General features: G+C 49.9%; 1 long non-coding RNA gene across 1 annotated transcript in view; it reads right to left on the bottom strand.

Annotated features, from left to right (window-relative positions):
• LOC306670867 overlaps positions 1–22,266 on the bottom strand; it is a 79,493-nt gene that overhangs the window by 4,191 nt on the left and 53,036 nt on the right. Inside the window, exon 2 of the long non-coding RNA XR_013766523.1 lies at positions 9,114–9,215. This is a non-coding gene — a long non-coding RNA (uncharacterized lncRNA). The remainder of the gene's footprint in view (positions 1–9,113; positions 9,216–22,266) is intronic.

Genomic DNA, 22,266 nt, shown 5'->3' with positions numbered 1-22,266 from the left:
AGCAATAAACCTTCTTCCTTTTTCTCAAAACCATGTCCCCGTTATTGGACTGGCTTCGGGGCCAAGGACCCAGCTCTCGGCAACACTCCCAGGAGTCACACCTGTCCCATGCTTTGGGGTTGTCGTCTGACCTGCTCCACCCCCATCGTGCAGCAGAAGGGCGATGTGCCACCCCCAGGCAATGCTCGGAGGCAGGGAGCGCTCCCCCTTGCTTCCTGAGACCCGCCTCCGCCACGTGGACACTGGAGGCTGGTGTGCCAAGGATGGACACACTCCAGTCACGAGCCAAGACTTCCCTAGATTGTCTCTTAGATAACTAAGGCCCCAGATGGGTTCAGGAGGCTGGGCCCAGGAATGCCAGGCTAGAGCCATTTGCACGGCCAGCCCACAGGGCCAAATACATGCACAGTGTTGTTACGGTTTGAAGGAGAGGTGCCTGCAGGAGCTCACGTGTGACAGCACAGAACACTCAGAGCTGTGGATTCCATCATGCCAGCTACAACAAACCACTGGGTTCACCAGTCTGAATGAGCTAACTGGGTGGGACTGCAGGCAGGTGTGGCCGGAGAAGTAGGTTTCTGGGGGCGAGCCTGTGAGGCTGGTATTTGGTCCCTGCTGAGCAGAGCGGTCACCACCTCCTCCATGTCCTGCTCAGAGCTGTCTTTCTCTGCCATGACCTTCTGCCACGATGCTCTGCCTGACCTCGGGCCCAGAGCTGCGGAGTCAGCAGAGCATGGACTGAACCTCTGCAACCATGAGCCCAAATAAACTTCTTCTCCTCTAAGTTGTTCTTGTCAGGTTTTTTTTAAAACAACATTTTTTTAGCTGTGGGTGGACACCTTTACTTTTATTTATTTATTTCTATGTGTGCTGAGGATCAAACCCAGCGCCTCACACACGCTTGGCGAGTGCGCTACCATGGAGCCACAACCCCAGTCCCCTTGTCAGGTCTTTTGGTCACAGCAGGGAAAAGCTGGCGACCACACTTGGCATTTTCGTGATAATGGATCACTAATCAGCACACTGTGTCCTGAATAATCAAATCACCAAGGTCTCCCTTCAAGTTTTCCAGCCAGAGAGAGAACAGCAAACTCAAATGCGTATTTCAAAGGAGACTGACTTCATTCCAACGTCCCCACAGTTTCCATTCAGCTCAGAAACATGGCCTCGAATCTTGAGCCTGCCCTCAAAATGAACCTGGAGACTGAAGGATAACCAGGAAACCTCCACCAGAAGAGGGGAGTCGAAAGCTCCTTTCACAGGATGGACCCCCAGCCAGCAGGGGGTCTGACCAGAGAGAAGTGGAATCAGCATTGTGGATATCCCGGGCCACACCACGTGGGCAGGGCGCCATGCCACCCGTGACAGGGAAGGGATACGGAGATTCCGGATGCCACGTGGTCCTGCTCCTCGAGGGACTGAGATGGGGACGTCACTCAGACAGGCACGAAGAGGGACGCTTGGGAGCAGACTGGCCGTCGGAGGAAGTGCCCAGTGAGGAGAGGCGGGGGAGATGCCTTGGGTCCTCGGTGGCTCTTGCAGGGCCACCGCGCCGTGCTGCCCAGGAGTCAGGAGGAAGGTGGTGTGTGGGTGGCAGTAAGGCAGGGAAGCGAGGAAGGAGAAATCCTCCAGCTCCCTCACGCCAGCAGCAGGCACCGCTGACCCTGCAGACCAGCGATGACACCAACCAGATTGGCCAGGTGCTCCGTGTGAACACGCCGCCACTCGCCAAAGCTGATCAGCAAAGCCATTGGACCTGGAGACCAGGAGAAAGCTCAGCCCTCCCCACGCCACCCAGCACACGGCAGGACCGTCTCTGTGGTCAGCTGAGTCTGTTCTCTTCACCAGTGGGAGGGACGGACACTGTGGACTATTTAAAAGTCACTTCTAGTTGACCTTGTGTCTCAAAGGGTCAGCTGGAGAAGAGGTGGGAGCTCTAGTCTCCGTTTCATCTGCCTGTCCTTGAACCTGGGCAGAACCTGAGTCAGTGTCGTCTACGACCTTCACCTCGTGGCTTCTGTTACGTAATAGCCTCGTGTGGCAAGGCCTCGCCCAGGAGCCTGTCTCTTCGCCCTCGGGCGTCCTGAAGAACAAAATGCTCTGACATCCAGCAGGTCCCTGTGTCCCTCTGCGGAAGGCCATGGTCTCACCCAACAGGACAAACTCCATTGCAGTCACTTGGCCTACAGAGGCATGGTGTGCACTGGCACCCAGGGCCGAGAGGAAGACGCGTGTTGGAAGAGGAGGGGAGGCTGAGAGACAGCTGGACCTTCCACATGCAAGAAGACAGATGGAGGCTCTGGCCTGCAGCCCCACCTCTGCTCCCTTTGCAGCCTGAACTGCCTGCGTGCTGTGGCCTCCATGGCCCCCACATGGCCCTCCCAGTCACGTGGCCATCTCTGTCAAACTGCTATGCCCTTGGCTATACATCTAACCCCAGAACCACAGGATCTGCTCAAGGAGATGGACTCTAGGCAAGGCTGGTGGAGGCCCACAGATACTCGTCCTGCCTCAGCCAGAGCGTCTGGCTCCCAGGCACCTGGGTCTGGGATGGGGGTGGGTGAGGCCTGGGTGGGGCTCCCATGGCACGGCCATGCTGGACGTGAACACAGGAGTGGCGTGGGACGTAGGACGGACACCAGGGCCCTGTCTTGCCCCTAGGAAGCCAGACGGGGCCACTTGATCTTCTAGACACCTGGAAAGTGGGGTGCTACTACTGCAGGGTAGTAAGGGAGACACCTGGGGTTGCCCCCGGTTCCTGGCACAGAGCTTCCAAAACCTTGGAATTTACTGAGTGATAAGAACGCCTTTTGTTCTAATCTGATGACCCTGGAAGGACCCCGCGCAGCTGCAGGACAGGTGATGGTTGAAAGGTCAAGCCTCAGTTAGCCATCTGAACCTCTGGACAGGGCGAGGGGCTGGCAGGTGAGTCACCAACCGATGACCAGTGAATTGGCCCATCGTGCCTGTGTCAGCAGACCTCCCTAAAGCCCTGACTGACGGGGCTCGGAGACACGGGCTGGTGAACACAGGATGCACTCGAGGGTGGTGACTCTCCAGGGACAGAGGCCCCCAGACATGGAACCATTCTGGACCTCACCCTACGTCCATCTTCACCCAGCAGTTCAGCTGTGGCCTCTGAAAACAGCAAGCACAGAGCTTTCCTGAGTTCTGAGAGTCACTTCAGAAAATCACCAAAGCTGGTCAGAAGTCGTGGGAACCCCTCAATTTTGTGGTCAAGTAGGACACAAGGTCAGGTGCCTGGAGACCTGAGAGAGACTTGCAACTGGTACCTGACCAGAGACGGGGCTGGGGAAGGGAGCCCTTAAGCCTGCAGAGAGTGACGCTGACCCCAGGTAGCAACCTCAGAACCTAACTGAACTGCAGGACACCCAGCTGGCATCAGGGGTGGGGAAAGGGGGCTATCAGCAGAGACACCATGGTTTTGGTGTCCAGGAGATGAACAAAAGCAAAACAGACGGCCCCTAGCAGTCAACGTGGTGCACGCCCGAGATCTGCAGCTGTCGTCCTGACTGGCTGGGCCTGGGTTGAGCCGCCGTTGGCCATCCTCTGGCTCCTCTGATCTCCCATCCCACTTTTGTGAGGGGACCTGAACCATGCCTGAGCAGCCTCTCACCATGCTGGACACACAGCGGGCACTTGGCAAGTGGTCATCGTCACCATCACAAAAGCAAAGACTCCAAGTGGGTGACTTGATACTGTGTAAAATGAGGTGACTTAGGGAAAAATAATTCCCAATAAATAAACTGCTACTTCTCATAAGGGCATTCTGACAATTAACTAAGGGTCCTTATTTTAAAAAAAGAAAAAACAACTAAATTTTAAATATGAAGCTAACTAACCATTAAGGGAAAACATTTCAGGAAAAATGGTACTAGGCAAACTCAAGACAAGGATCCATTCACTGAACAGGATGGTCCTTAGCAGCACTTGCTTTGGATGAGTGGGGATCAGGCCTATGGGTCCTTCACCAGCACAAACCTCAATAAGAACTGCACAGGCCTGATTCCTGCAAAGCCCTGACACCATTTCTGGGGCAGTGACATATTCAAGGGAGAATGGGGGCAAATTCAAGAGTGAGAAGCTTTTGGAGCCTACCAACTAAGAAAAGCCTAGGACCAGAAAGATTCTCAGCTGAGTTCTACAAGACCTTCAAAGAAGAATTAACACCAATGCTTCTCAAATTATACCATGAAATAGAAAAGGACAGAACCCTTCCGTACACATTCTATTAAACAAGTATTACCCTGATATCAAAAACAGACAAGACACAACAAGGAAAGAAAACTTCAGGTTAACATCCCTCATGAACACAGATGTAAAAATTCTCAATAAAATTCTGGCAACTCTCATACAAAAACATATTAAAAGGATATACCACAGTCAAGTGGTGTTCATCCCTGGAATGCAAGGTTGGTTCAACACAGGGAAATCAATAAATGTAATTCATTACATTAACAGATTTATAAACAAGAATCATATGATCATTTCAACAGATGCAGAAAAAGCATTTGACAAAATACAGCACCTCTTCATGCTCAAAACACTAGAAAAACTAGGGATAGTAGGAATATACCTCAACATCATAAAAGTTATCTATGCTAAACCAAAGATCAACATCAGTCTCAATTAAAAAAAATTGAAAGCATTCCCTCTAAACACTGGAATAAGACAGGGATACTCTCTTTCACCACTTTTATTCAACATCATCCTTGAACTCTAGCCAGAGCAATTACACAGAGGAAAGTAATTAAAGGGAGACAAATAGGAAATAAAGAATTCAAAATAACACTATTTGCTGCAACATGATTCCATATTTTAAAAATCCAAAAAATTCCACCATAAAACTTCTAGAACTCATAAGTGAATTTTAAAAAGTAGCAGGATATAAAATAAACACCCATAAATCAACTGCATTCCTATACATCAGTGATGAAGCCACCAAAAGAGAAATTAGGAAAACTACCTCATTCACAATAGCCTCAAAAAAATTAAAATATTTGGGAATCAATATATCAAAAGAGGTGAAAGACCTCTACAATGAAAACTACAGAACGTTAAAGAAAGAAACCGAAGAAGACCTCAGAAGATGGAAAGATCTCCCATGCTCTTGGATAGGTAGAATATATCAAAATGCACCAAAATACACCAAAAGCACTATACAGATTCAGTGCAATTCCTATTAAAATCCCAATGACATTCTTCATAGAAATAGAAAAATAAATCATGAAGTTAATTTTCAAAAATAAGATAGTCAAAGTAATCCTTAACAAGAAAAGTGAAGCAGGAAGCATACACTATCAGACCTTAAACTATACTACAGAGCCACAGTAACAAAAACAGCATGGTATTGGCACCAAAACAGATATGTAGACCAATAGTACAGAATAAAAGGTGCAGAGACAAACCCACATAAATACAGTTATCTCATACTAGACAAAGACCCCAAAAACATACATTGGAGAAGAGAGAGCCTATACAACAAATGGTGCTGGGAAAACTGGAAATCCATATGTAGCAAAATAAAATTAAACCCCTATCTCTCACCCTGCACAGAATTCAATTCAAAGTAGATCAAAGACTTACATGCTAGAACACAGACCCTGTGTCTAATAAAAGAAAAAGTAGGCCCAAATCGTCATCATGTCAGCTTAGGACCTAACTTCCTCAACAAAACTCCTAAGGCACAAGAAGTAAAATCAAGAATCAATAAATGGGATGGATTCAAACTAAAAAGCTTCTTATCAGCAAAGGAAACAATCAATAACGTGAAGAGAAGAGCCTACAGAATGGGAAAAAATCTTTACCACACGCACCTCAGCTAGAGCATTATAACACCAAGAAAAACAACCCAACCAATAAATGGGCAAAGGAACTGAACAGACACTTCACAGAAGAAAATATACAATCGATCAACAACTATATCAAAAAATGTTCAATTTTACTATCAATTAAAGAAATGCAAATTAAAACTACATTGAGATTCCAACTCACCCCAATCAGAATACAAGCAACAATAAAAGTTGGCGAGGATGTGAGGAAAAAGGTACACCCATATTTTGCTGGTGGGACTGCAAATTGATGCAACAACTCTGGAAAGGAGCATGGAAGCTCCTCAGAAAACTTGGAATGGAACCACCATTTGACCCAGCCATCCCACTCCTCGGTTTATACCCAAAGGACTTAAAATCAGCGTACTACAGTGATGCAACCTCATCAATGTTTATAGCAGCTCAATTCACAACTGCCTCAATTCACAAAAACTACGGAACCAACCTAGGTGCCCTTCAACGGATGAATGGATAAAGAAAGTGTGGTATACACCCACCACACACACCCACACACACACACACAATGGAATATTACTCAGCCTTAAAGAAGAATGAAATTATGGGATTTTTTGCAATGGATGGAGCTAAAGAATATTATGCTAAATGAAAAAAGTCAATCCCAAAGAACCAAAGGTTGAATGCTTTCTCTGATATGCGGATGCGGATTCACAATAAGCGGAGAACAGAGGTACTCTGGATTAGAGAGAAGGGATTGAAGGGAGGGGAGGGGGTCTGGGGGCGGGACATTACTGCCCCCTGTGCACACGTGACTGCACACCTGTGTAACTCTACATCATGTACAGCAGGAGAACGAAGTCAGGCTCCACTTCTGTAGGATGTGTCAGAACACTTTCTACTGTCAGGCATAACTCATCAGAACAAACAAAAACGACTTTTAAAACAGAATGAGAAGCTTCTGGGATAAAGCAAGGTAGAACGCAGGCCATCTCCAGAAGGAGAGAGAGCACCCCCGGCGTGGGGGATGTTTACAGGGCGAGGTTGCTGGGCGGGACTAGAGTGGAGCCAGGGTGGAGCCTTGGAGTTGACCCCGTTCTTCCAGCTCCTGGCACGGTCTCGTGGTGCTTTCTGCAGGCAGGGGCATGGGTCAAGGGCACAGGCCAGGGTGCAGACTAGGGACAGGTGCTGGGCTGCTTCTTTTGCATTTCGAAGGTTCACAGCATTCCCTGCATTCCAATAGCACATGGAGCTTCTCTTTTGAGACTCAGTCTATCTTTACTTTTCTGTATCCCCAGATTTCTCTCTCACTTCCACCTCCCCCCTGAGATTGGCAATCCCTATTCCTCAGGGTTGATGAACGGCAAAGATCTGTCTTCTCTGGCTGCGTCAAGCTCCCAGGCCCTTCCTATCTTTTTCTTGTTTTCCCGCCTCCAGGAGGTGAGCAGCCTCCACTAACACATGCTCCTGCCACAATGTTCTGCCTCACCAAGGCCCAAAGCAACAGGGTTACCTGACCGTGAACTGAGACCTCTGCAACCATGAGCCAAAATAAACCCTTCCTCCTTTTAGGTTTATCTCAGGTATTTTGTCACAGTAACAGAAAGCAACCCAGCAGCAGGAAAGAGCAGAGGGAGTCAGGAGAAAGTATGAGAAACTGAAGGTAACTCATATCTACCTAAAATGAGAACTGAACTCCTTAGGATATGGCTCATCTTTGCAGATTGCTAGGGCTTATCACTTCCCCTCTCCCCCCAGTTCCTGTGTAAAAATCCTGACCTCCAGTTCCCAGGGATGTGACTGTATGTGGAAAAGGGTCTTCACAGAGATAATCAAATGCAAGTCAGGTCCCCGATTCTTTATAAAAGGGGAATTTGCAGGCAGACCAGGAAAGGTGATATGAAGACAGGGAGAGAAGATGGACATCTAGAAGCCAGGAGAGAGGCCTGGAGCAGATTCTCACTGACAGCCATTAGAGGAACCAGCCTGCCAACACCTAGACCTTGGACCCCCAGCCTCCAGAACCGCAAGACAACACACTTTTCTTATTTTTAAGCCGCCCAGCCTCTGGGACCTTGTTACGGTAGTCAGGACACTCGAACACCCCCCTCGAGGGACGTGCTGACCTACGTGGACTCCTGAGCTGGAAGCCCCTGGTGGAGGCGTGTCCCCAAGGCCTCACGACCCATGTCCATTGTCACTGCACCACTTCTTCCTGGACGCCGACCCTGTTCCAGGCACGTCCCAGGCACAGGGCTCTGCCGTCTACTAACTGCTCCTGGCTTAACGTCTAGGGGGACTCTTGGCCTTGCCTTCCTGCGCGCTCTGGCTGCACGTCACTCTCCCACCGGGAAGGCTTTCCTGGGGGACCCCGGCGAGTGCCAGCACTCTCCCACGTGATGATGTGGTTTCGTTCGTTATTCTGAGGGTCTCGTTAGTGAATAGAGACTCACTCGCTCCCTGAGGGCCTCTGGAAGGAAGCTTCACTTGCAGTTGGGTAAAGTACCACAAAATGACTATAAACCAAATTTAGTTAGAGCACAGAAATATAGAGATATCAAAAAAGCACAGTCAATAGACATTGCCCTTGGCCTCTGATTCTCCTGGAAAGGGCAGAAGAGTGGAGAGGGCAGAGAAGACGGAGGAGCCGTGAAGACTGCAGGACTTGTGAGCAATAATCCCAAGATCTCCCGCGTGGTCAGGAACAGTGCCGGGGGAGGGGCGCCTTATTTGGGAGAAAGAGTCAAGGGTGTCACAAGGAAACAACATATTCCTCAAGGTATAGCAAAGGACCTAAGAAAAGGTCTCTGGAAGTTCGGGACCACAAATACTGAATATCAAAGACACAAAATGTTTACATAGGCACAGTTTTTAAATAAGTCTTAACTAGGAGCATATATTATTTTCAGCTTTTTGTTACTATAATGAAATACCTGAGGCAGACTACTTTATTTAAAAAAAAAAAGAGGTTTCTTTTGGTTCACATTTGGAGATCAAGCAGTACTTCATAAGCTCGAGCAAGCCTACCCCACTGATTGCATCACATCATGGTAGGAAACTGTATCTGTGTGTCTCTCTCCCTCTGTGAATAAAGCCACAAGGACTCAATCATGGGACCCTACCCTAATGACCAGTTTAATCTAATCACTGCCCAGAAGCCCCACCTCCAGAACAAACAGTCAAAGTAGGTTCCCACACTCTGACCACCACTTACACATGACTTTGGGACATAAACTGCGTGAATTCAGAGGGTCAAACCATATCCAAACCATAACGCAGGATTATCAGGGTCTTTTGAGGTCTCACCTTGAATTGCCCTTGGCTCCATCATCCCCTCTCTCTGTGACTCATCTGTCTTGCTTCCCATCAACATGGATTTTCTTGAGTCACCAAAGATGTTGGAATAACCTGAAAAAAAATTTAGGTATATTAAATCTTATTTTTTTCCCCCAAAGATAAATACCAAGGATTAAGTGTACATTTAATGCCAAGGTATTTTTTCAAAACATTATTTTAAAATATCCTAAGAGGGGAAAAACTTAAAATCCTTCCTTAAAAAGGAGGAGGAGGAGGAGGTAGAGGAAGACAAGATGAGGACGGGGAAGGCTTTCCAGCCCTCAGAGGGGACCCTGGCTTTTGCTTTCGTAAAGCAAAACATGCAGGTGACATAAAGGCGCAGGCTGACCCAGAGTCTGGGGCACAGTACTTCCTGCAAAGAAAATGTTTTGAAAATGTTTTCCTCGCCTGGCCCGTCCTCAGCCTGAGGAGTAATGGCTTCCCCAGACCCTTCTAGCACTTTGCTAGGGACAAGTGAGGTTGGTGACACCTCTGGGAACCGTCCTTAAGCAATTGTTTTAGTCCCAGGAAAGGGAGGACCTTTTAAATGGGTCAAGACTAGGAAGATTTGCAAATTAAACAGAACGTGCTCCACGCCAAAAGAAAGACTCTTTCCTAGAATATGCCCGTACACACCTCTCAAATTCAACCCCTTCTCTCCCTTTTTTGGAGATACGGGAATTTCTGTACTGACGAACCTTTCCAAGTAAAATATTCAACCCCAAAATATCATATTTAGTGGAATCCTCACAACATGACAAATTGAAAGTGGCACCAATTTCAGCTGAAAATGTTTTCAAGTTAAAATGGCTCAGGTGTTGCATCAAAACCAATATTTGTAATGGGAGAAATTATTTATAAATAGTTGGTTCCTCCCACTCGGCTCAGGAGGCCCCCAGCCAACCCCACCTGAAGTCCTCCAGAGCTGTGTGAGGGCCACTTGACCCACATGGCCTGAATCTCATGGATTCGCTGTGATGTGGAAACTGGGACATTAGGGCTTGAGGGAAACAACAGGAAGCAAAACTCTATAGATGACATAATCCCAATACTGGGAAAAAACAAAAACAAAAATAGATGCCCACCAGGGAAGGAGGAGGAGGATGACCTGAAGAGAGTCCTCAGGACCCAAAGACCTGCGCTGGGTCCCCCCAGTGTGAATTAAGAGGTTCTTGTTTTCTTCTTTCTAAAAATCTTCATAAAATTGCATTTAGCATTTAATGGACAAACACAAGCATACAAGTATTGTTATGATTTGGATGTGAGGTGTCCCCCAAAAGCTCACGTGTGACACATGCAAGAAGATTTGGAGGGAGTGACTGGGCTAGCCCTAAAAGAGTCAGTGCATGAGCTCTGATGGGATTAACTGAGAGGTGATTGGGTCCAGGAGGGCATGGCAGGAGGAGGTGGGCATGGCTGGAGGAGGTAGGCGTGGCTGGATGGATGGGTGTGGCAGGAGGTGGGCGTGGCTGGAGGTGGGCGTGGCTGGAGGTGGGCGTGGCTGGAGGAGGTGGGAGTGGCTGGATGGATGGGCATGGCTGCAGGGGTGGAGGTGGCTGGAGGAGGTGGGTGTTGGGGGCATGGCTGTGGGGTGTGTATTTGAATCTGGCAAGTGGAGTCTCTCTCGGCTCTCTGATCACCATGTGAGTTGCTTCCCTCTGCCACACTCTTCAGCCATGATGTTCAGCCTCACTTGGAGCCCAGACCATTGGAGCCGGCCTTCTGTGGATTAAGACCTCTGAAATCGGGAGCCCTCAAATAAACCTTGTCTCCTATAATCGTGCTGGTCAGGTCCTTTAGTTACAGTAGTGAAAAAAACCTACTAAAACGTGTATCCTGTGCCACATGATGCTTTGAAATCCGTGTACACACTGCAATGACAACACAGCTCATCAGCATACTTGTTACCCCACCTGCTTATTTTGCTGGGTGAGATGACTCAACATTGACAGGTGGTGATTTTCAGGAATAGGACACTGTTACCAACTGCACTGCAGACCCCTTAACTCAGTGTTTCTACACCAAGTTGTATGTTGACCAATATCTCCCCAGTCCTGCCCATGCTCAGCCTCACTCCCGACCAGTGACATGCAAACTAGGACCAGAATGAGAGGTCCCCGCACACCTGTTACAATGTCAAAAAGACAAAGCCAACAAGGGTCAGCAAGAAGAGAAAAGGGTGCCCCTGTGCACTGTTGGCCACCCAGCCACTGTGGGAAAGGCACAGTTTCCTCAGGAAATGAAAAACAGAGGCCGCGCAGGACCCAGCAACCTCGCCGCCGGGTGTACACATTATCCAGGAGGTGGGACCAGGACATGGGGAGACGGCTGCTCTCCCAGGTTCACAGCACGACTTTCACAGTGGCCAGGGCAGGGAATCGGCCTGCCTGTCCATCAGTGGCTGAACGGATGAAGAAAACGTGGTGTCCAGACTCGACCAGGACACGCTGTCATTTGTGACAAACTGGACAAGCCTGGCAGGCACCAGGCTAAGTGAAGTGGCCCCAGTATGAGGAAGACCAAGGCCACCCGCTCTCATTACAGGTGGAATCATCAAAAGGCGGACTCATTTTCTCATTCATAGTTTTGTGTATTTACCAAATTTTCAAAACCAAAAACACTTGCTTTTATAATCAGGAAAATCCTCAGGAATCATCGTTTTATAAACCTGAACGTATTTTCAGTGTCTCCCTCGGTCACACGGTGGAGCATGTGCCTTGGTGTCAGGGTCACGATGCTTCCCAGGAGGGGAATGCGGCCTGGACTGTGCTCTGGAAATCCTCAGTCTACAAAGGTGTTTCCAAATCTCTTTCTCTAAATCCAACAGCCAGTGCTGATGACTGCTTGGTTAACTGTGCTCATGGCAAGTGGTTAAAAGGGCATTTAGTTCTCAATGTGGCAAAGAGAATCCAGCTTCAAAAGAAGGGGCTAAGATTTCCCACCCTGCACTAACCCGTGGAACGTGTTCATGCCAAATCCTCTAGTCGGCCGAGAGAACAACTTGATTTATGGCTGAGACGTTGTTGGACTTGATTTAAAGACCAGAATAAAGCCCAGAGAGAATTCTATGAAATATGTGCAATGGGTATTTTTAAATTAACATTATAGCATCATTAATATTTCATTTATCCTGAGGGCATTTATCTGACAACGTAAATTAGCCATCACACAGCTGAGAAGCCACAAAGGATCCAAAAAGATGTCACGAAATCTGGGGAAAGGCGCTTTGCCAGAGAAAGGCACGCTACCAGCCGCGTGAGGTAACAGCTGGCTCCATCAAAGCCAAAGAGACAGAAAATCATGCAAGCCCGGTGGGAGGACTCAAAGAATTCAGCCGTCGGGAGAGCTCTGGGGTGAGGGCCACTGCTCACTCGGCTCAGCCACACGTGGCCCAGCAGAGGCCGAGGTGCCTCACGCCCAGGCAGGGGCCCCGCTGGAGCGTAGGACACACCACGTCACCCCTGGGAGGCACCTAGGCTCCACATTCAGTCTGTGGGGAGTGGAAGAATGCATGTGATTGTCAGGAAGCCCCACGGACAAAGGTCAAAGCAAGGACCTCTGAGCACCAGAAAGGTGGGTTTCGTTGCACAAAGAGCCCTGAGCCTGGAGCCCACCAGCAGCCAACAGGACCTCTCTCAGTCTCCATCAGTCCATCTGGAAGCCGTACAGAGGGCCGACTCACAGAGAGGAGGTGCCAGCCCAATGGACTGTGACATGGGCACTGTTAAATACAGAGATGGGGGACCCTCCTTGCTCCCCAGAGTGCCAGACAAATAGAGCCAGTCTTTGTGCAGAGCTTTGTAAGTGGAGGCCAGCTACTGGGGTACACATCCCAAGACATGTCCCAGTGCCAGGGAGCAGCCTGCACCCGGGCGAGCGCTGGAGCCTGGGGAGAAGCCAGTTCCAGCTGCAATGCCGGGGGCAGAGCAGACGGGCCTCACAGACGCGGCGAACACAGTCCCAGTGAAGCCGGTCTTCCATGCACATCCCTGCTTCAGAGGCAAAGACCACAGATAACCAGCTGCCCTCTCCTCCTCACAGAAAGAACCCCGTTCCACTGGCGTGCAGCCTACCCCACGACACCCGGGAAGGCGGCCCTGACCCCATCCAGGGAAACCCCACCACTGGCACCCACTCCTCCTGCCCTGGTTGGTCCAGGGACAGGCATGGGACACAGATCTGGCCAATCCGGCATGGGAGAAGCCAGCAAGGGGACAGCTAGAAGGTCCTGCTGATGAAGAAAGGTCTCATGGTGCCAGTCTTGCGTGTGAGACCCTCAGAGCCCTGACGTCACCTCAGGACCATGAAAGCAGCAGCCGAGGACAAGCCAACCTGCTGCAGGTGGCTGGGAGGGAGGAGACGCCCTGCACCTCTCCTCAGGAAGAGGACCTCGGCTCAGGACCTCTGGTCATCTCGGTGACATCGCCCCACTGACCACGCGGCTTGGGGTCAGGTGGCTGCTGCTGGCAGCACAAGAACCCTACAGTATCAACACTGGCGGCCGCCAGCTCTTAACGTCTGTAAGCTGGAACAGGCTGAAAGTGCTCCTCCTCCTACCAGAAGTTCAAGGGCAGAAGGGCCCAGAACGCGCTCCCTGGGAGTTAGGTGGGCAGACAGGACTGAGGACAGCACCCGAGACACTCAGCAGACTGAGGGGGAAAGAGACAGCTAAGAACGCAAGGAGCAGCCTGAGAACAAGGAGCCTCCCAGAGACCGACGCGGGAGCAAGAAAGGGCCCTGCGGCAACGACGGCCAGAGCCCCGCGGGCAGAGGCTCCCGAACATGGAAAGGCGTTCAGCTGACCACTCGTCCTGACAACAGGAACGGGCTTGGCAAGCCCAGGGCCCTCACTGGCCTTTCGGAGTGTCACATCAGCGTCACATCTGGCCAGCTTCCAGATGGTTCCGCAGCAAATGACGGGGAGGACCTGCACAGCTGTTCAGGAGAGCAGCAGTTCAAGGCCAGGGCCCTGAGGCCTCCACCCACCAGCACCTGCCGGCCCCGAGAGCTTCAGAGACGGCCAGCAGCTGGGTCACTGCAGCACAGGGGCCGGTCCTGCCCGCAGGGTGGCAGCCCCATTAGAGGACTTGCTCAGCGGGTCCAGCTTGCCTGGAAGCAGACAAGTGCCCGTCAAGGGTCTCCTTCATCACAGGGTTACGTCACCCAACGTCTCCAAGCTCCAGCTCTGCGCCCATGTGGACGCCGCACTACCTGACACCTGTGGCTGACGGTGCGCGTCCCTCAGGGTGACACTGTGGGCATGTTTGGTGGCGATGTCCATCGGTGAGCCACCGGGCTGCACACTCTTCTCAAGCTCAGCGCTCAGTGAGGCGACGCCTGAGAGAGCTCCCCCGGGGGCCCCCTTCGCCCTAAGACATGGAGGAAGCTACTCAAACCAACAGGAGCGGTTTGGCCAGAAGGGAGACTCGCCAGAGTCCCGAGGATCCCGTGTGAGCTGGGACACAGCAGGACGGTCGGCTTCCCTGTTGTGGTCTCGCACCACGTCCCAGGGCCGCACACCACCCTGAATCCCCCTCGTCGCCTGGCACTCCTTCCTGGCCTCTCTGTGTCAAGAGAACAGAAAGAACCGAGGAAGCGCCAGCTGAGCGCGCTGGTGCGTGAGGTCCTGTGGCCATGGTCCAGGCTGCTCCCCTCCTCGGCCATGTCATCTCACACCTGAGAGCGTGCGAGCTGATCTGAGCAAAGAGGTGGCAGCCAGCTCCCTCGGGGACAAGACAGACAGCAGCAGACAGCAGAAACGGCACCTCCGTCTGGGGCCATGATCTGCTGCAGGGCCACCGTGAAACCCAGACACTTGAAGGAAAGGCAGATGACATCAGGAAAGGAGAGCAGCTATAAATATGACCTCTCCCACCTGACACTGAGCCTCTGTGCAAGAAAACACACTGACAAGGGACTTTTACTTCCTCAGACGTTCAACTGGAAAAACAAATATTTAGCCATTTCTTAACAGCAGACAACTGAAAAGGGAGCCAGATTAAAGGGACATTATGTATTTCTAAGAAAATTCATCAGGGGAAATACATCTTGGAGGACAAAAATCCCAAACTCTGTTTTAGAAGCAAATCTGGCCTTCAAAATGAATTTGGTCCCAATATAATCACAAGGCCAAATCTCAGGAACAGCAAATGCATCCATAAGGATCTTTGCCATAAGCTCTGTTTCTTATTTTCAAATTAAGAATACTGGGCAGAAAAAAATGAGAACATTGTTAATAACACTTCATTGCTCTGGAGGTTGGATATAAAAGAGCTAACTGCTAGTGAATCAATGTTAAATTAGTATCTCAGTATTACAGATAAGGAAAGCAAAACCCCCAAGTGTAAGAAAATCTATAATTAAGCAAAACTGATAACATACATTAATTGATCACATGTCAGGGACTGGTTAGTACAGATGACCGTTTCTTAGGCAAGATTCCAGTTTGAAGCTTGTAGGAAACACATGCCTGCCTTTTGAGGATGTTACGGACAGAGACAGATTAGCAACTTTCCTAGGAAGAATCAACCAGTATTTCAGTCAGAGAGAAAAAAGAAGAAAAAGACTTTTATGGTTCTTGAGTTTTCTACGTGTTGTCTGTCATTATTGCACTGGTACTGAGAAAACGCCCCTGCCAACAAGCACAGGATACCAACAGGAGGGGTTTCCTTGTGTTTGAAGGGTGGGGTGCGAACCAGGAGCCATCAGGAAAGTGGTTCATGCTCACAGGCTCTGCTCAGACACCTGAACTCGGCAGGTGGGGCACCGAGAGCACCTTTTCCATTTCCATGAGCTTGGGCAGGTTTGGGAGATGGCATGAGATCGTTCTCACTGGTACCAGACACATGTGGAAATAAAGGTTTAAAGGTCATCCCTCCTGGATATTTAAGAGGAATCACCAGAGTTGCTCCTCACTCATGCTCAGGATGTGACATTTATAATGTGCCTCTGGCTTTTCAGGTTCACACCAGGTCTGTACGGAGCTATCCATGAACTCCAACAGCAAGCTGTTCATCAAGCGCGAACTGAGCACTCACCCAGCAAAGAGTCGTAGACAGCGCTTCATGGAACACAAAATCCTAAGCTGTGTGTCTCTCACTCCCGAACAGCCCACGCCTCGCAGAAGAGTAAGAAACAAAGAATAAGGAGCAGGGTAGCTGTTCCCAGAAGCAGTGGGGTAGGAGAGGGAAAGGGGGACACAGCCTTGAATGGCAGAGGTTAAATGGGTCACCAAAATAGGAAGAATCCCTACAGACACCAAGGAGGAGGGCAAACCAGACAGGAGGAAACATTTAAGCAAAGCAGGCAGTGGAGGGTAACGTGGTTGTGTTGATCAGCTTTCGAAGCTGTGACAAAATACCTGAGAAAGTGAAGAAGGAAAAACCATTTGACTAATGGTTTCAGAGATTTTAGTAAATGGCCACTTGGCCCCACCACTTTGGGCCTTTGGTGAGGCAGGGAATGGATGGTGGAATAGAGGTGCTCACCTTGTGGCGCCCAGCAGGCAGACACAGAGGAAGGGTCCAGGGACAAATATAGCCCTCAAGGCACCGTCCTCGTGACTTCCTCTTCCAGCCACATCCCACCTCCTGAAATTCCCACCACCTCCCAGTGGGCCTCTGGGGACAGTCCAGAGCCAATCTGTATAGTAACTGCTCCACGCTCATTCTTCAAGGGGGGATCAATGCCGCTGCTTCAAATGGGAAGACCCGTTGACCCTGCAGCAAAAGCCCTCTGTCAACAGCACCAGAACATTCTCACCACCTCGGCCATCTCCTGGGGCAGCGGACAGGGCTTCAAAGCAGGGGAGAAAGGAGAGGTTCTGGACACTGCCCGGGAGCAGAGGGTTTGGAGAGAAACTGGATGAGTCTTCAGGGCAGGAGTTGCAGGAAAGTAGAGAGATGGGAGAGTCCAAAGACAGAGGAAGATGGCGGGCGCCTCAGCTGGGGCATGACCATTTGGGGGGTCACAGTGCTACCTGGTTCTGAAAGAGCAGCTGGGGTTTCTGTGCATCTGCGGATCGAGTTTCCGAAGGAGGCAGATTCATGAGGTAGCTGCGTGCAGGAAGGGCGAGGCCAGGAAGAAAACCAGCAACCAGGCGGCCTCTATGGTCTAGCCCCAGGTCCAAAGGGTGGGGCAGCCTCAGAATGCAGGAGACAGGACCAGGAGAGGGGAAAGGTCAGCAGCTGTGGCCAATCAGGCACGGAAGGCGAGGCGAAGAGGCAGGAGAGAAGACGGGATGGGAGGAACGGCAGCATCCCTGGGGGGACGGGCAGGTCTGCTTCAGTCTTAGAAGGACAAAAAGCAGCCGCCAGCCCTTGAGCCAAGAGTCCAGCAAGGTGAACAGAAGCTCCCAAGCTTTGTCTAGTCAGGATCCAAGACTCGCCTTGAGCTGGGCCCTCAGAGCCGACTCCTGCCAGGCCTCTGCTTTCAAAGAGCACTCTTCTCAGAGCAGAGGACTGTGGGAGCTGCCAGGAGGCTCCTGCACCCAGCGAACAGGGCCAGAGCCCCAAGACACAGCAGATGTAGGATGGGGACCAGGAAGCGACACAGAGGTAGGAAAGCACTGCTCAGTACAGCAGGGAGCCTGCAGGGCAGAGCCGTCCTGAAGCAAGAACCCCCCGCCACTGCCTCAGCCTCCACACCTGCCCGGGAGCCCACTGGTGCAGGGGAGTCTTTCCTTGCTTCAAGTTTCTTTGTGTTTTCGATTTGCAACATTCACAAGGTACAATTATAAGAAGGATTCGGCATGTTATTCCCCCTTCTGGGAAAGAGCTACTAAATGCCAGAACTTTCCTTTGCTGGCTCAGACCCGCTGGAATCTGACCAGATTTTGAAATCCCAAAATTGAATCCTCTAGATTGGCCTTCTCTCTAAAGACAGGGATGGGGGAACATCTTCCTCTTTTATAGAAGAGAGCATGTTTTAATCTTTTATTTAAAAAAGCAAACAACCCCACCCACTCATGGTTGAGCCTGCTGACCCCCCAGGCTGCTGCCATGTCTGGAGGCGGTGATGGCTTCGATGACCAGGGCAGAACTCAGAGCCTTGTCCGCATTAGTTATCAGCCCACTTGTTGAGAGACCCCGCAACAGGGTTAGCAGTATCCTCATTTCTTGAGAACCGAGTTTTGTGAATATTCCAGATCTGGTAGGTGAGGCATGGGGATTTGAACTCGGGACTCCAATCCAGCCCGACTGGTGCCCCTGCAGCAAGCCCGCTCCTGAGCACAGGGAAAGGCACGTGCTGACTCTAGAGCAGAGAAGGCAGAGGGAGGCAGGTTTCCCAGCTGCCTTAAGGTATCACTCTCATGACCCGAAGTTCTCCTCAGAGTTCAGACCCAGGAAGACCTGAGAGTCACCTCTCTGAGCCAGTGTCACACCTGGCTTGATGACCCAACAGAACTGACTCAGCTAACCCAATGACCAGGTGCACACACCTGGACACACACGAGCAGTCTTCTTTAATACCTCCCAGCTTCTCCAGAGAATCCGCTAGCTTCCTGGCCATCTCTCAAGTGTTAAGTTTTGACAACCAACTCTGCGAGTTAACTACAGAAAATCTCACCCAGCCAAACTCTGCTTCTTGCGAGAAAAAACCCGGCATGGTGGGCAGTGTTGATTTCCGGTTGATCTGGAAGCAATTTCCACCCCACACTAAAAGCTCCCACACTGGAACTTCAGGGGCCACACCCCAGGCACCTTGGCAACACGCCACCCACCTCCATCAGGGGGGAAGACTTGAGCGTCCCCTTGAGCCAGAGGACCCAGAGTAGGTTGCTGGATTTGAAGGAGAGGGTCAACCCCGACAGAAGAAGCTGGAGCTGTACTAGGGTCACGAAGAAGCTAGGGCAGGTATCACAGCAGACATTCCAGGAGACAACACCTGGCCATGGAGAGCTGAGGAGCAAGGTCTTTGCGAGAGGACCTTGGAGATCCTTCAATGCACAGCATGAGCAAGAGTCAGCACCTGGTCCTGGGTTTCAAGGGAGACAGCTCACAGCACAGAGCCAAGGAACTTTCCGCTAGCTCCCAGCTGTCTTCTCTCTTCCTGACTCTAACCCTGGAGGACCAGAGACCAAGGTCAGTAGGCAAGAAGACTGGAGGAGCAAGCCTCAGAGGCAGGGACCTGGCCACAGCCAAGAGAAGTTTCTGATTCACAGAAAGACCTCAAGATGCAAAGAACCTCTGAACAGAATTCTTTTAAATGGGCTTTCAAACTACACTGAGATTCCATCTCACCCCAGTCAGAAGGGCAATTATCAAGAACACAAGCAACGATAAATGTTGGCGAGGATGTGGGGAAAAAGATTCACTTGTACATTGCTGGTGGGACTGCAAATTGGTGCAATCACTCTGGAAAGCAGTATGGAGATTCCTTAGAAAACCTGGAATAGAACCACCATTTGACCCAGTTATCCCACTCTTCAGTTTATACCCAAAAGACTTAAAATCAGCATACTACAGTGACACAGCCACTTCAATGTTTATAGTAGCTCAATTCACAATAGCTAAGCTGTGGAAACAATCTAAGTGCCCTATAACAGATGAATGGATAAAGAAACTCGTATTTATACACAGTGGAATATTATTCAGACATAAAGAAGAATGAAATTATGGAATTTGCTGGTAAATGGATGGAACTAGAGACTCATGCAAAGTGAAATAAGCCAATCTCAAAAAAACCAAAGGCCAAATGTTCTCTGATATGTGGACACTAACCCACAACAAGAGAGGGGAAGATTAGAAGTTCAATTAGACAAAGGGGAACAAAGGGAAGGGAGGGGAGATAATAATAGGAAAGACAGTGGAAAGAATCAGACATGTCCTTCCTACCCTTATATAAATACAGGACCAATGTAATCACGTTCAACCACAATAATGGAATCCTAACTGGAACAAGTTATATTTACTCTATGTGTATATAATATTTAAAAATATATTCCACTGTCAGGTAAATAAATAGAAATAGAAATTTAAAACTGGGCTTTAAAAAATTAGACTCACCTAGATTCCAAAAACCTTGAAAATCAAACTGTTCATTAGTATCTGAAGTGATGGGGAAAGCCTGGTGCCTGGGAAGACTTGGAAGAGGGTGGAAAAGTGTAATGGGACTTGAGCAGGGACAGGGAAATAAATCACGCCCTGTGCTGTGCCTTCCTGGCTCACTCACAAAACAAGGAAACCCAGTCTCTCGACCCATAGCAAAGCCAGGGAGAAGCCGTCAGACCAATCGGGCCAAGAGCTAGCAACTAGCACCTGGTCTCTGCGAGAGACAGGACACGGGAGCCATGAGCAGCGGGGTCCGACCTGGGTGACAGGCCACGAAGCCTGCAGAGGGAGAAAGCTCCAGACACCACATGAGACGGCAAGGTGATCTCAACGACCCAGGGCTGGCCCCACCCACCCCAGCCCAGCCCCCCCAGCTGCAAAGGTGATTCCTGGCAACACCTGGCTGTAGGAGAGCTGGCCTCCAGGCAGCCTGCACAGCCTCAGAGTCAAGCACCTGCCCACACACCAGTGGCCGGAGGAAATGTCCAGCTACCTGCCCCATAGTTCCTGGCAGAGATTCCACTTTCCCTCAGGTGGGCTGGTGAGGCCTGAACATCCCCAAAGGGCAAGACTGGGGCAGCTGTCCTGTCCCCCTGCTCCACAGGAGGAAGCCCCTGGCCAGGCCCCAGTTGCAATGAAGGGTCCCCAAGGAGACTTGAGTGACCGCACCGGGGGGGGCTTGGGGCAGCCCCTGTCAGGCCAGGACCCAAGGCTGCATCACCTCCTTCACCCTGTGGCCCCTCCCTTCTCTCAAGATGACCACAGGGCAGGGACGAGGAGCACTTTTTATTTGACCAAGAACTGTGATAATGAGACATCTTAAAAAAGATGAAATCACGGAACCAACTGAAAGAACTAGACAATTAAGGCACGTTCCTGGTCTCAATAAGTGAGGGGTTCTTGCTTATTTTGTTTTACTTTTTTGGTATTACCTACCTAGAGCCGGATTAAACAAAGTCTTCTGTGAGTGAGCCATGAGATTCAACTTGAGATTTCAGGCAACTTCCAAACTCTGGTTTAGCTCCATGAAAATGACAGGCAGGCCTGGCTTCCAACCTCCCCCAGTGTCTCTTCCCCCGGGGAATCCTCCCCTGGGAGATTCTGAGAGTAAGGGTCGTTGCTGTTGGCTTTTCCTCCTCTCTGCTTATGGGCACAGGGTTCCCCAGCTTCTACTGCTGGGACTGATGGATTCCTAAGACTTAAGGAATGACAGGGTTCCAGGATTGAGAAGTAGGTAAGGATCAGCAGGCCCTCACGCCCCACTCAGATGATGGAGTCCTCAACACTGGACAGAAAGCCAACCACACGCCTCAGTGACACCAGTGATTAAGAGCGCCAGCTGAAGGCTCAATTATGAAGGCACCGTGTTCCCCAGATACCTACAAGGTTCTGCAGAATCAGTAGAAAACCAAGGCAAATCTCTTTGGCAGCCAGGATGATACACTGAGTTCATTAGTGATCTAATACCACGTTACCTTGGTAGGTGTGCTCAACAGGAAAAGAGATATGCAAATGTTTGAGTTTTAATTGCCAAACTAACCAGAGAACTCGGGATAGAGAAGGGGTGGAGATTGGAATCATGACCCAGCATTGAACTGCCCCATTATTAAGATGTCTCAAGTCCTCAAGTTTCTCATTCCCCGAACATGTTCCCATGAGGACTTTACTCCAATAACTCAGCCGATTTCTCTGTTTTTATTCTTATCTTTTAGTTTTTTCTTTGACTTTTTGTTTTTATTCGGTACAATATGGCGGAGGCCGCCATCTTGATTTCAGTGGAGAAGAGAAAGGTTGATTCCTACATTCCAATGACAGAAGCAGCATTAACCCAAATAATTGCCATAAAATATTTAAAAGGAGGTGAAGTCAAAGCTTAAACAGGTTCTTTTAAAAAAGAGAAAATCATTTCCAAATTGTGTTATGTGCACGTACAGATATGTAACAATGAAGCCCACTATTATATACAGTTTCAATGCACCAATAAAAAAAAAATCTCAGAAAAATAAAAAGGAAGCCATTTTAGAAAGAACGTTCTGAGCCCCTTCCATTTGCCTTCTTTAATGCTTTTCGTC

The sequence above is a fragment of the Sciurus vulgaris genome (assembly GCF_902686455.1).
Source record: "Sciurus vulgaris genome assembly, chromosome: 10".
Taxonomy (NCBI): domain Eukaryota; kingdom Metazoa; phylum Chordata; class Mammalia; order Rodentia; family Sciuridae; genus Sciurus; species Sciurus vulgaris.
The sequence above is the reverse complement of the archived record's forward strand: the minus strand, read 5'-3'. Positions and strand labels throughout refer to the sequence as shown.